Source organism: Dermacentor andersoni, chromosome 2 (genome assembly GCF_023375885.2).
Source record: "Dermacentor andersoni chromosome 2, qqDerAnde1_hic_scaffold, whole genome shotgun sequence".
In the NCBI taxonomy this organism is placed as follows: Eukaryota; Metazoa; Arthropoda; class Arachnida; order Ixodida; family Ixodidae; genus Dermacentor; species Dermacentor andersoni.
Genome location: NC_092815.1, coordinates 33,666,220 through 33,681,256, shown reverse-complemented (window position 1 = coordinate 33,681,256; position 15,037 = coordinate 33,666,220).

The window sequence follows — 15,037 nt, the reverse complement described above, 5'->3', positions numbered from 1 at the left end:
CGGGGTTCTTTAACGTGCGACAAAACTATGTACAGGGCCACTTTAGTAGTCGTGCCCCGTTGGAATTCAGCAATCGGGAATCAAACATGAGACTTCGCGTGCAGCAGCAGAAACTCATAGACACTGAGTCACCACGTCGAGTCACACTGCTAGCGCATCTGCCGCACTTTCCTTTGTGAGTTCAGATCGCATTTTAATCAGGAATTTCTACAATCTTGCTCAAGTTTCTTTTGTGGTTCGATGAATTTTCAGTATAGAAGCGCTTTTACGAGTTGTAACCTTTTCATGAAATTGAACATATCGTAGAAAGGGACAGGATAAGACGAAGACGATAACACAGGAGTCAGGGCGGCGCTAAACTTCCAACTGATTTATTTCGTGAACATTTCTGTCCAATGTTGCAACCGTTCATTTTAACACGAAGATACTTTGGCCAGTGGTTGACCAGTATCTTTTGTGCCACTTGATTTCATGGAACTCTGTGCATTTCGCCCTGCATTTCAGCAATGAACCCTGGTAACTGCCTCCTGAGCTTGCTTGGGCCGAAAGTTCACACTGGCTGTGTCAACTATTTAGTGTGAGAAGACCTGCTACTTGGTTGCGCAAAGTCGTAAATAGTGAGTAACATCACCGCCACTGCTATCAATCTAATGCACCTCCACTGCCCGACGGAGGTCCCATCCAGCGATCTAAAATCACCCGTGTATTATGTCAGCTAGCTCTATCTTGTGCGTGCAAATTTGTTAATCTCAGAACGTCTGATCCTCTAGCGTACTCGACTATGTTATTTTTCCCCTCGGAACCCATTCTCTTCCTCTGTACATCATATTGAATTGCAGCTCTATTCAACACCCGATCTTTTTTCTTCTACTTGCAAAGTGCCTACTCTTGCGCTAGGCAGTGCTGCCAGAAAACCACTCCAGCGCAGGTTGGGAAAACAGGCACTCCTTAAAGGCACTCCTTAACAGGCACTCCTGTGCTTCTGCGGAAGATGCATGCATGCGTGGATATTATGAGCATCACATTTGAAACGGGTTGGTAGAGAATGGTACTAAACTCGTTAATTTTGACTTTCTTGAGCTTATTATCATCCCTTTTCCACAATTGCAGGTATGCTGCCAATTACCATAATATTTTGTCATCCATACTCGCTTGTATACTACTTATACTTATGTATAAGGGAGCATTGCACTATAGCGCGTAAAAAAGGACACGGACAGGGACGTGAGAAAGACACAGCGAATAACCACCAACCAGTCCAGCTTTCTGCCTTAAGTTCTTATGCAGGTCCATCAAACGGACATACATACATACATACATACATACATACATACATAATACATACATGCATACATACATACATACATACATACATACATACATACATACATACATACATACATACATACATACATTGTTTAGCATCTATAACATTAGCTTTAAGTGAGAGCTACAACAAAGATATATCCAGCCGAGGCTTCAGAGCAACTTCATGAAAGCTGCAGCTGTCGGGAGTCCCGTGATGGTGTAGGCGCAGCGTTCATCTCCGCCGCAGCTACATTAGGCGCCGAAAGGTGACATAATTCCAAGCTTAACGAAAATTGCGAAAACCCGAACCGAGAGTGTTAGAGGTGCTGAAAGCCGGCAATGTTTGGGATGTTCAGAACTGGAGTCGCCAAGCGCCACCTGCGTTCGCGTTTCGACACTTCATTCAGAAGGGGATCTCACTTTGTCGGGAACTCCCAGGGGGCGCCAGTGTGCAGGCGAGAGTAGGAGCGCGCGGTCGGCTTCTATATAGAGGAAGGGTTGCAGCGAGGACGGCTGTCGGGAACGATAAAAGCGACCCCTGGTTGCACTAAGCCCAAGCACTGACGGGGCGGGCGACCATCCGGAACAGAGCTGGCAGGCCGTGGCGCTGCTTCTCCATCAGCGGGGCCGCTAAACGCGTGATCCACCCATGCCGCCTCCTCTTCAGTCCTCCCCGGCCTTCCCACACAGCGTGGATGGCGCCACGTGTGGAGTCGTCAGAAGAGATGGCGCGCTACCGCGAGTCAACGATGATTTGAGTAATGACCGAGCGCGGATAATGGTTACACGGGTACGCACTGCGTCATTGCTTTCCATTTCAATTGTTTACTGTTTTTTATTTCGTTATTATTTTTTCTTTGGTCGTGTTGGGCAATGAAACCGGTCGTACGGCGATGAGATTCAGGACTTTGCACATCGTTGATGCAAAGTCGACCATGCACACGAGAACAACGTTCGAGCACGGGCTCCGATATCCAATTTGGAGAGAGTTGTGAAAGTGCAGCATAGTGTTAGAAAGACACTCGAGTATTTATATCCCTTATCTTAATGGAGACACAAAGGTCACAACAAGATTACGACATACATTGTTCGCAATAACTGTTTCGGCATTATCAGGCCGCGTTGCATAATGATATATTCAATAAGAAGATCGGCATGAGCCTGTAGATATGAAAGACTGTCCTCGCGGGGAGTACTATGCGTTTACTATCTGTAGTGCTCTGAACATATTAGTGTGGTGCCCGAAATTCACAAATCGAACGCAGCCAGCCGAACACTACAATTCGTTACGTGGGAAAAATGCAAGAAAAATATAATACGTAACATTTAAAATAAAATAACGATCCGTTATCTTACCAGTGAACATAACGGGATGCCAAACAAATGCAGTGAGATCCAAAAGCTTCGTGAATTCTGTCCGCGGAATAATACTCGCGGTATTAGTTAGTACGCTTGAACTTGCCCGTCACAGTCCGGATCGTATTCAGCCATAATCTATTTCTAAACGGTAAGATTGTTCATAACACTTACGTGCAGGTTTGCAACGCAGGATTGTGATAGACATCTCACTAAGGTCTATCTTTCTTTTGAATAATTGATTTCGTTTTTTAATGCCTCCCGTCCTTGCAGTGTGGGATTGCGGCACTGAATACGAGCAGTATAATTCGTCTTTTATTCACCCCATCCCATCCCCCCTTTTCTTTATTGTCCCTTACATTTATTTGACAATCAAACTAAGAGATGTGTTGGAACGCATATTAAACAATGCTCAGCATACAAAAACATATGAGCGGCTCGAATGTAAAAGCCTACTTCCCATGCAGAACAAAGGTTCCGTATCGTACGACGTCAATCATATTAGGGCGTCGATATACAAGTCGAAGGTTTTCAAACGCTCCTCCGGGACGCAAAATATGTGCGCGACAAGATACGAGCCTGAACTAGCAAAGCATCTGCATTGTTTACCATGCCTGACACGGAGAGGTACATTTACTTTTCTTTTCTTTGCACCGACGCTTACAGATAGTTAAGCTCACTGCTTCGCCTCTGACCTCACGCACAATGACTGCTCTGTACTGTGAAATAATCGTGCTCACAAGCATGCAAACGCGCGCTTGTAATTAGTATTCGTATTCTTCTCCAACCACCTTCGTAAGAGACATGAACTTCATATTAATGCGGGTCCATGCGTTGAGAAAAAAGGCCTCCTGCAGGTAGAACACGGGGGTAATGTGGTTAGAACAGACGTCAGGACTTTCATATCCAAAAATAACAAGCGAAGCGAGTTCTTGTTGACTTGCCTCTTTTCTTTTCTTTTCTTTTCTTTTACCTGTCATTTTTTCACACATTCATAAACTAGCTTTTCTTGCCATTTCTGTCGCCCTGCGCGTACGTAAAAGCCGCAGTGGGAACGAAACGAAATAAAGGACCGGAAATGGTCGAGCATTTTCGAGTATCTGTCTCTCGGTGCGCAAGCAATAACAATAATAATGAAAGAGTGACAAGCAAGGCCTTGCCAAACAGAGAAGTGAGGCGCCATCTATAGCGGTGTCGGGCGAGCATAGCAGGTGACGTAAAGACCCAGACGCGAATGCGCCGTGCGTCTGGATGGCGCTCGCAAGCGCGCGCGTTTCCCCCAAGGATGCCGCCGCGCAGCGTGGTCGACACTTGTGGAATTGGTGGGATGCGCCCGCCGCGAACAATGAAAGCTCCGGCGCACCGGGGCCCGGAGCGCATTCGTCTCGGGCCGTCTCTTCCACGGGAGGCGCCCACTCCCGCGCGACGGTCGTGAATTCGAGGAAACAAAGAGTCCAGCAAGGGAAACAGTAGCGAGCAAGAGAGAGAAATACACAGAAACAGGCGAAAAGTAAATGCAGTTTGCCGTCTCCACATTGCGGCGCTATCTGCGGGGCCCCCACCTCCGCCTCCGCTTGCCTCGTTCGCTATACTGTACACTGCTCTTCTGTCGAGCGTTCTCTGGCCCGTTTCTGTTTCCCCGCCGCTTTTGTACTTGTCGCAGTCGTCTTCGCCGCTGTTGCGCTGTGTCAAGTGGTTAGAGGAGAAGAACGCAGGCACATAAAGAAGGATGCTGAGAGGGGTCGAAAAGGGGGGAGAGGAAGGACAAGCAGCACAGTGGCCTCGGGAAAGAAAGCCGAGTGCTTGTGCAGAAGTTCCGCCGCTTGTACACAGTGCAGCCCGAGGTTCAACAAAAGACCTCGGTAGCGTGAGGAAAACAAAAGCGAAGGGAAGCGATGCGCTGTGAAGGAAACCTAGAGAAGACGAGGCCGACTCGACGCAGCAGCCATCTCTTAACTGTCTGTTGGAAAACTCGAATGAAACACGACCTGTAACTTCTCTGTAAGCGACCATTGTAAAAAAAAGAAAGAAAGAAAAGAAAGATGGAATGAAGGCAACTCTTCGCACGACACGTACATTCGAAATGAAGAGACGGCAAAGCTTGGCTCTGGCGTCATGTAGACTTCATATTGATCGCTGTCAAACGCGTCTTTCTTTATTTCGTGTTAATTTGGTCTTTGTTCAGGCGACCATTTCGTGTTTACTTTTTGCAGTGCGGGTGTTTGCGTGTGTCTTACGCAATATTTGCTAGACACGCCTCTCCTCTGCACTCTTTTCTTTCTAGCGCCAACCTTGTTCATTTTATCGTTGCCAGGCATTTCACGTTTGAGCGGAGGTGGAGACCGAAGCAAACTCTCGTTATGATGCAGGGCACGAATGTCGGTTAGAGCCAGGCTGGGCCATATATACCACAGTGTAGGCATTCGTGTCACGCTGGCTAGTGTTATAGTATATATATATATATTATCCTTTCTTTTTTTTTTGCTATCTCTCCTACCAATGATAGGCTGTTACTATATATTCGTGAACGATTGTTGCTAGGCGGTACCGGAAGAAACTTCGCAACGATCGCGCATGAATGACGAAGAAATAAATATCCGACAATCGACTGGGTAACTGCATAATCCTATTTCATATCGGACCTATACGCAATCGCATGATGGTATTGTGCACTATGGTAATAATTCCCTGAAACAGCTTCACATGCACTTCACATTCCCTTCACATGCACTACTATAGCACGAATTCATGTGAGAAATGAACGTGTTGAAATAGAGCATAAAATTCACAATGTTCATGTGAGACGACCATGTATAAGTCTTATTTGGGAAGTACCTTCAAATTTCTCGGCGGGAAACCTCGTGTACACTGATCCATTCTATCTGCTGCAGCTGTAGAGATTACTGTTACTGGGGCTTCTGCATTACAGTCTACCAGTTTTGTCAGAATACATGCAAGACCAACATTCGCGCTCTGGAGAGCACACAAGGTCATGCCCCACGCACCTGTTTAGGGCTGCCTCGGTGCACCTCAACACCAGCAACAATTGCCATCGCGAGAGATCATATCACCCAGACTCACGTATAGCTATCGACTCTCTCAGAGCACACAGTCGCCAACTGTCAAGGATCCCCGAGGGCCCGATCATCACTTAGGTTTCCTACCAGCTGAGAGACCTGAAGCAACCTTTTCACAAATGATAGGCACTCATCAAGAGTGCATACGGTCATATTATACACCGGCGGCGAAGTTTTCATCTCGTCTGCGATAGCCTTAAGTAAACCTTGCTATTGCCGGAATTACAAAGAAGGCCAGTCATTCGTCGTAAGCTCCGAAGCAACTGATGCTGTTATTACTGCACCAGACACATGATGAACGTATACATATGTACACCGACGGTTCGATCTCACCTACCAGAACAACCGCCCCTTTCGTCGGTCAAGCTAAGCCTTCTACTTTTCTCTTTCCTCCTCCTCAAGCTAAGCAGATTACAGTTAAATTCAAACTTTCACACATGGCTACATCAACGGCGGCTGAACTTGCAGCCCCCCATGACGCTATATGAACTACGTCATCGAAGAGAGGGCACAGAAATAGGTCATATTTTGTGACTCTAAGGCGGTATCCACTATCTTCTTTCAGTGGATTCCTGCTCACTGTGGCATCGTCGGCAACGACTTTTCTGACAGGGCTGCGCGGTCTGCGCACAGAGGTATCCAGACGCATCCAATACCTTTGGCAAGGATGTCGCTGCCGGGGAACTTCGTCTGCTCGCACGCAAAAAGTCATAGGCTTTCTGCAGTTCAAGTGTCTTCGATTGACGATTGCATAAGCTGGACCCCTTGCTACGGCTACTACTGCCATCTAGCCTTTTCCGCGGCAACAACCTTGCTGTACCGATTGTGGCTGGGAGTGCCGCGTTCACGATCGCTTGCTCCTATTGTATGGGAATGACTGAGAGCCCGATGTACGACTCATGTAGGTGCGAGAAAGCCATCGAGCATTTATTGCCTAGCTGTCCTCGCTACGACCGAAATCGCACCTCTTCAAGACAACTTTAAACCGACTGGACTCGAAACAAAGTTCTCTGAGTCAAAGAGACTCGGACCGTGGCCACACCGGTCATTGAGAGGAAAAAAAAAATAAAGACGATTCGTGCACTAGTACAGTACTTGAAGTGTACCTATTTGAGACACCGCTTATAGTGTCCCTTTGCATCCTACCTGATGTATTCAGTGCTATCTTCTTTCTATTTTCCCTTTTTTTACCCGCAGTGCCGGATAGAAAACCGGACGCTCGTCTGGTTGAACTTCTTTACTTTCCTTGCTCTCTCTCTCTTACTGTACAATAACGTTGGCAAATCGTCTCGACTGTTCTCGCTCGCCCACATGCCTGCGCCTGCGACCCACGGCAATCGCTATTACTCTAGCCTATACAAAGTTCCAGGTTTATCCGGGAGGCACAAATCACCTCCCTGCAAAAAATTTGCCTAGTTGCTGGATACAGAAACACACCGACTTTGTGACGAGCGCTATTGTAACCATTTCCTTCCCAAATATGCACATTACTGTACCAGTAGCCGCGTTGTGCGTGAAGCCTTTCCTTTGCTTTTTGCGTCTCCAAGGCAAAGTCCATAGCGTGCGCCACTATGCGGCAAACAGTATAAAAGGTTCTCGCATAATACAACCTTTTACATTGTGCGCTCCCTCCCAATAACGGAGACCGAACTGTATGTGACAACTCCTCGTTGTCGGTTGCGGGGTAGCACGCTCAACGGAACTCGCCTATCAGGTGCGGCATGTAACAGGAATAGTACATGTGCACGTTTTCGCAGCGCTTGGAGGAGGAGTTTGAGAACTGACAAAAAGTATTCCTGTAACTCTGGTTACCTCTTCCACCTTCCGTATATAAATGCAACTTCAACGAACAAATGTAGAAAACACGTGCGTGAAGTCCCTCTGCTCGCAGGTCACTACAAGAAGAAAATTGAAATGACTCCGAAAATAAATTTCTTATGAATTTGGTGCTCTATGCCCGTGTTCTTTTTTGTTATTTTTGTCGCTCCCACTGATAGCTGCGAGAGAATGAAACTATTCAAAGGATCTACACTCATGTAAACAAATGTTGGCAGTTAAAATGTAGCAAGCACACACAGAGAGAGAGAGAGAGAGAGAGATAAACGAGATGCGAATGGCGGGGTCCACTTTGTTACTGTGCACTGGGGAAGGGGTAAATGGAGAGAAACAAAAATAAAGAAGAAAAACGCAAAGATGGAGAGGAGAGAAACCTGCAGTTATAGACTGCAGATTGTGGATTATACAGATATAGGTTCGTAAATTTGTTTCTGTATTCGTATAGATAAGCGCCCACCGGCGCAACTTGTGCTCCTAAAGTCTATGGCTAAACGTATACACTGACGAGGTCATTCTGAGAAATATGTTGTGTAGTATCCCGACAATGGGATTGTGCGATGCGTTGTTTCCTTTTATAATTCGCTCCTTTCTGTAGACTGCGGTTTATTACACACAATTTAATGATCCTGCCACGCATGATCCTTGGGTGCCATCATTTGATTGTTGTTAAATATGACTAAACTGAATGGCGATGCGCTCCTGGTTTTCGGTTTTCCTTTTTTAATTTTTTGTTTCCTTTTGCAAACGTCTTTATAATGCACTTTCAGAGAAAGTCGACCTAATTATGCCTTTGCAATCGAAGTGGCGTTTGTAAACAAAACAGACGTGGCTAACTTCATTGGGTAGCAAGTGCCACTATACCTCTGCCATTACTATAAGAAAATGTGACTTTTTCGCGTGCTTTAACTTGCATTCTCTTACCATCATATGCTGCCGAGGCGAGGCTGCAGATGGTTGGAGTAAACGACTAACAGCAACGCGTATGGTGGCAAAGTCATTGTCGATAATTATTTGAAAATACAATGCATCCCATTAGCACAACCAGCTTTTAACCAAACACCGAACGTAATTATCAATGTGTCAATAAATTATGCATCTATCGCAGTTAAAAACGAGAATGGAAATAGAAATGCGTGGGGCAGCTACGTTTCTGTATGGGTTTCCTTTGTAACTGCGTGCTATAAGTCAGGTGGATGACAATTTTCTGTTTCATAAGCGTTCATCGACGTTGAGGCCTTCCGCAAAACTGATTTGCCATATTCAGTATCCCAGTACTTACAGTTGTCGATTAATTCTCACTCGCTCTGCGATCTGCTAGCATTCTGGTTAGCTTAGATGCTAGATCTACTGCCCCGGTAAGGCATGATCCTGGGTTCAAATCCCCGAACCAGGAAGAATGTTTCTTAAGTTGTGGGGCTTTCTCAGGAATCTGCACGGGGTTCCTTTCTAGTTTCGTGCTACAGGTCAAGTGGATGACAATTTCTCCTATCATAATCTTTCTTCCACCTTGCGCGCATGCGCAGAACTGATTAGACATATTGAACTTGCATTCTAGTGTTCACGTATCACTCCTGCCTACTTATAACGCTAATTGGTCAGATATAACAAGACAGTCCAATCCTAGACCGTGTCGTTACAGAGCTCCAAATACTCCTGCGTATTTAGCTGTTTTCTTTATGCTTCACTCTTAAACAAATGTACGCCATTTGGGGTGTATATTTGCCACACAACAATAATCGTCATCTGTCTTGCTTGCGTGTCCTTTCTTGAAAACGCTGCACTTGCTACTTTCCCGTCGAGAATGCTCTGTCATACTGATAACGCACATGCCGTTCATCACTTGGAAGTACCGGGCTCGCAGCGTCAAAGAAAGGAAATGCGGACAAGACAGATGACGATTATTGTTGTGTGGCAAGATACAACCCAAAAAGTGTAATTTTTCTTAAGAGTGTTAGAGTAGTTGGATAAGATTTTGGTCCTAATCAACTTCTTTTGAATGTGGTGTAACCTTGAACCATTGTCTCAATAAGAAAATTTTCAGAAGCCCTCAGTGTCACCAAAACTGTTCGAAAGATACTCACTTCGTGTTTGTATGAGACTCGATATTCAACATGTAATTGACCCTCTTTCGGGAAACGGGGCTTAAGTGCTTTTGCTGAGTAATGGTTGCCAGTCTGGGCGCGTACTCAAAAGGCACTTCGTGTACGTCAGTCCTGTACGTAAGTCTAAGCGCCACCCAATGAGTTTGAGGACAGAGTGTTAACTAACGCGTCCGGCCAATGAGCTACATTTTCTACGAAGGGTAAAGCTTGTGACATTTTAACATGAAGAAACGTACTTGTTATTCAGCAGATCTACTTGTTCTTTTTCGCGAGGAATGCCGCTTTAAAATGAAACTTTTAAGCCGCGTTTTCGAGGACAACCTGCTTGCAAAATATTTTGAACGTTACAAAGACACTTCAAGTTCCAATTACATCTTTCATTATTTTTGGTATCTACCATTATTTTTCTCCCGTCATATATTAAACCTAATATATTTACTTCAAAGGTTTGCTAGTTTACTTATTGTAATTAATGAATTGCTATTCATTCATTATTGTTATTCCTTATTTTAGCTACATCAAACCAATTCTAAATTTCTGTACGCCATTGTATTTTCCTCTTATTGTGTGATACACTTAATTCGTGATCTGTTTATTTTTCTCTTTCCTGCGTTTCCGCGATATACTTTTTTTTGTAGTTACTGAAATACCGTAGGGGTCTTTGAAGTTTGTAAGTGATAACAATTTACTCATAGCCAAACGTGGTATTATGATCACTTCTTTATTGTAGTATTCATTAGGCGTTTATAGGGAAAGCTTCATTTGTTGTAATTGTTTTATTTAAATGATTCTTGTTATCAAGCGCAGATTATGCCAACAAAGTTTTTACCTGCGGGGCCTTCTTCTGTATATTCATCTCTTATAATTTCTACTTGACTACTCACATAAATAGGCTGATTAATATTCTGATTTTAATTTATCATTTGGTTATTTGCTCGACGCCCTTATTCCGGATAGCTTTGCTGTGCGAACCATTTGTGAAGGTGACCCGTTATTATCCCGCATAATTGTACATAGTAAAGCCGTGTTGGTTAGACTTCAATAAATAATTTGCCACTTGAGGTGCAAATTTAGAAGATCTAAACAAAAAAGTTTTACACAATCAATGTCATTGTGTCAAAGTTTTGAAGTTCCCGGAAAAGACTGGCTGATTTTTAAGGTTTCAACTTCGCCTTGTTTAATGCACATTTTGCGAGACTTTATACTAAGTAAATTCAAAGGCATGAAGAACGGGCAAGTTCGTTTAAGATATCCATGAGGACTATTCTTATGCAGGCGAGCATGAAAAAAAAGAAAAGAAAAACCGCGACCGTGATCACATGTGCAGACTTGATTCTGAATGCTAGCTCCCCCTCCCCTTTTGCTTCCTCTCGGAATTCAGAAACGAGAAGGTTGAAGTGGGAATGGTCTAGCAGGGTTTCCCTTGAGAGCCGAGTTGGCTATTCTAGATCGGCGGTTAAGTTTCTCTCTCCAATAAAAGAAAGAAAAGCATGGGAGAAGAAACGTATAAGAAGTACAAAAAACCATGCAAAAGTGTGGGAAAGCTAGCACCGGGGAACGCAGTGCACGGCTCTTTGACAAGACGTGATCCAATAAAAGAAAGAAAAGAAAACATTGTTCCACCAAACTAGCACTGCAGGGGCAACACGTTACTGCAGACAACTTGGTAGCCGAGCACTTGGTCGGAAGCTACAGCCGCGGAGACAACATTAACAGCGTACAAGTACAAACAAAAGAAGGAAAAAGAGAATTGCCGCTTGGACACGACGACAAAGCAGCTGAAGAGAATACTTTGCAAGGCAAACGGGGAGTAGGAACAGGGACCTTAGAGTGCAGTAATAACAAACGCAAACACCTCCAATGAAAGATGCGCTCGGCCGCCAGTACACGAACAAAAAAGAAAAGAAACGAGAAACAAAGATAATAAAGGATGCTCGGACGATGAAACGAGAGACGAGAGAACCACAGAGGGCGCATGCAGCGCAGAGTGTTCAGCGCGTCTGTGTTCGCTCTCGACCGTCTCGGCCTGTCTTTGAAAGCTGCGGAGGCGAAGGAAGCGCACAGACAGATCCGCGTACCTACGTACGCAGAGGCTCGCTGGTACGAGGAACGAAGACATGCCGCCAGCCATAACAAGGAACATAGTCGGACAGAAGGCAGCGTTGTGCGACACCAACGGCGACGGCGGCGTCGGTGGCAGCAGCAGCAGCAACAACTGCGAGCTCCGGAACGACCGAGACGACGACACCAATCAAACCTCCGCGAGAGAAACATACCGAAGCGAAAAGCGAGTCAAGTAAAAAAAGGATCCGAAACTGCATTCAGAAAAGGCGCGTCCTATTCGCCTTCTTCTCGGCCTTCTGCCTCCGTTGCTCTTCTTCGCTCCTTATACATTTATTTCAGAGTTGGTACCCGCGCTTGGGGAATCCGAAGTCGTCCGGGCTGGAAAACGAGAGAGAGAAGGGCGGCGAGCGCGAACCTTCACAACGGAACCAGCGGCAGAGCAGCCGATAGCCTGGGGTGGCATCAAGACCACGAGTTTGCCCCCCTCTCTGCTTGGTCCGGAATGTCGGGGTTTCGTGCTCGCGTGTGGAGGGGTTCGGTAGGGAGGATGGGCTCTGGTGTTAGCGGCAACGCGGAGGAGGAAAGCATCCTGCGAATAGAGATGGTATGGCGTAAGGTGAACGAGAAAAACGAAAAGAAATGTGCGAACTTGGCAGAACGGGGGCTCTCTTTGATAAAGGCTGCTCTCCGCTGCTTCTGGCGTTGCTGTCGGTGGTAGCTGCGAACGTCGCGGGAAGACGACGACGACTTTTTCCGTCATAGCCGTATTGATTCGAACAACACCCTTGTGCGAACTCGCTGGGCCGGCTCCTGTCGTTTGTGCGGGCATGTTTTTTTTGCGTTTTCTTTTTCTTTTGTTTCGTTTGCTTTCGAATTTTCTTTCGTATCGCCACCGCCGCCGCTGCTGCTGCTCCTGCACGCGCCCACTACTGTCTTGGCGCCAGGAAGTTTAGTCACTCGTTCAATAGCAGCCGGCAATCATTGACGGCCTCTCTCTCGGCTGCTCCCTTCGGTCGCTTTGTGCTCCACGATGCGGCTATTACGAGTACGCACCCTTGGCGCGCAGCCTTCGGGCGCTTTTGGTGCAGGCCCTGAACTTTTTTATACTGAGAGGAAAGCTATGCCACTGTTGTACGCAAGCTTACAAATTCCAGATATGACGCAGTGGCTAGAATGATATCTCAAATCGGCGGAGCTGTCATATGAATAGCAATAGAAAATCGGATAAGGTAATAAATGTAAATGCGAAAGATCTTTGTGGTAGAGCCAGTGAGATAATTTTTCAAATAAAGCCACTTACACATGCGTTTTCCAAGAACACAACAGCGTTTCCTAAAAATCCTACAGGAGTTACCACGTCGAACGCAACGTTCTTCGCAGTTTGTTAAACCAATTTGATAACAGGGAATTTTCAAAGACGAAAGATTTTTGAACCATGTCCACACGCATCGGAAGTTTACAAAGTGACATGAGAATTGCTACGGTCCATGAAATTTCCTGGCCTCAATCAATGACCGATTGTACGCCTGAAGTGATAGACAACAGCACTTGTGCATTAATTAGTTGTACTCCCTGACAAGGTTGCAATGCTTTTCTGACTTTTTCTTACACTTAGTGAAACTTGCCTTTTGAAATTATAGCACTAAATCTCAAAGACGAACTGAATTAGTGTTAAAAAGGAGCCCCCAGAAAATTAGGTGACTTGTGTAAACTCTCGTTGCCATTGCCTATGTCCCCTCATTTGTGGTATATTTGTGGTGCTAGATTCCACGTTGATCATTGTGCCACAGCTCTCCATCTTTTCGTGTGTTAGAGCAGCAAGTAGGCGCCATTGTATAGGCCGGCAGAATTTTTTGAATTTCAATTAGAAGCTTTTTTTCGCTCTCCTTCACGTCCATTCTTTCTCTCTGCTTCACGTCCATCTAACATTAAGCTTGCTTTTACTTCAAGAATATTTGAACAGAAATAACTCGACTTTGTACGACTTTAGTCCTCTTTTAGGCATGGTTATTACAGTCCGTTTCCTCTAGACAACGCACAGTACTAGAATTATTTAGTGGCTTTCTCGTTACTGACATTAAATTTCACATTTGCGTTCCAACCTAGTCTTCTTTATGGACAGATAGCCAGTCGTATGCGGAGATGTATGCCACGTGTGCGTATTACGCTGGGCATGTTAGATACGTATATTACCGAAACACCAGATGCTGAAGCAATAAAAACGAATCGACAAACGTTTTTTTTTTTTGCCAACATACACGGTACCATTGCATTATTCGCTCTCCTGCTTCCTTGAGACGACAAGTCCTCGTTTGTGTTGCTGTAGATCATTCTATTTAAGGCTCGCGCGGCGAACTCGCAAACTAATTAGAATTCCGTACTAAGTACGCGTGAGCGATCACAGGCAGTAACCATGACCGGCACTAAAAGCAAGCGCAATTGCTTACCAACTTTATTTGTGCAGTCATCCATTTAACGAATATTTTCTATGAGCGTAAAAAAGCATGGACGTGACGTGCACTACAGAGATATAGCCTGTTTACAAAGAGTAAAGTAAAAGCTTGAAAGTCGGGACAGAACACAACCACCAAGAAAAAACGGAAAACAAGTGATTTTGCTCTGTATAGGAGCCCACTATCCTTTCTTTTGTATTACCAAACTACTCTACAATATTTATTGGCGCGCTTTATATAGATTAAGTTATACCTCCGTGCTGAACCGTGTCGGTACCACCACCGACTCGAAGCATTCTCATACTTTTTTCTCGCACGTAAGTGGCCGGGTAAGGATAGTCATTACTAAATTGCGGTATAGCGAAAAACAAAAATTGTTAAAGAATTTCAATGATTTGGGCAGGGAATCTGAGAAAGATGAACACCACCATCTGTTTTGTTTTTGTTTCTTCATTCCATACGAGCATAGGTCCCTATTAAACAAGAATACGTCTTTAGATCTGTATAGCATATTCTTCCCGAAGGAAAAAAAGAAGTATAATATTCATTACAAGAAGGCGCAATGAACACACATACAAAGAGAGAGAAAGATCGAAACGAGGTAAGACAGAGAAAAACACAAGCACACAAGTACACACCGTAAAGATCGGCGGCTTTCTACTTGCTAAAACAAAGCGCCTCGCCCTAATTAGACCCAGTGGGACACTGCACGTTCTTATATTTATGCACACGTCATGTACAAAAGGAACGTTAACAATGCTGAAAGCCGCTGCAATTAGAGTGGTTCGTTGCGACACGCGGTGGGCAGCAAAAGAACAAAGGGACGACCAATCGCCCCCGA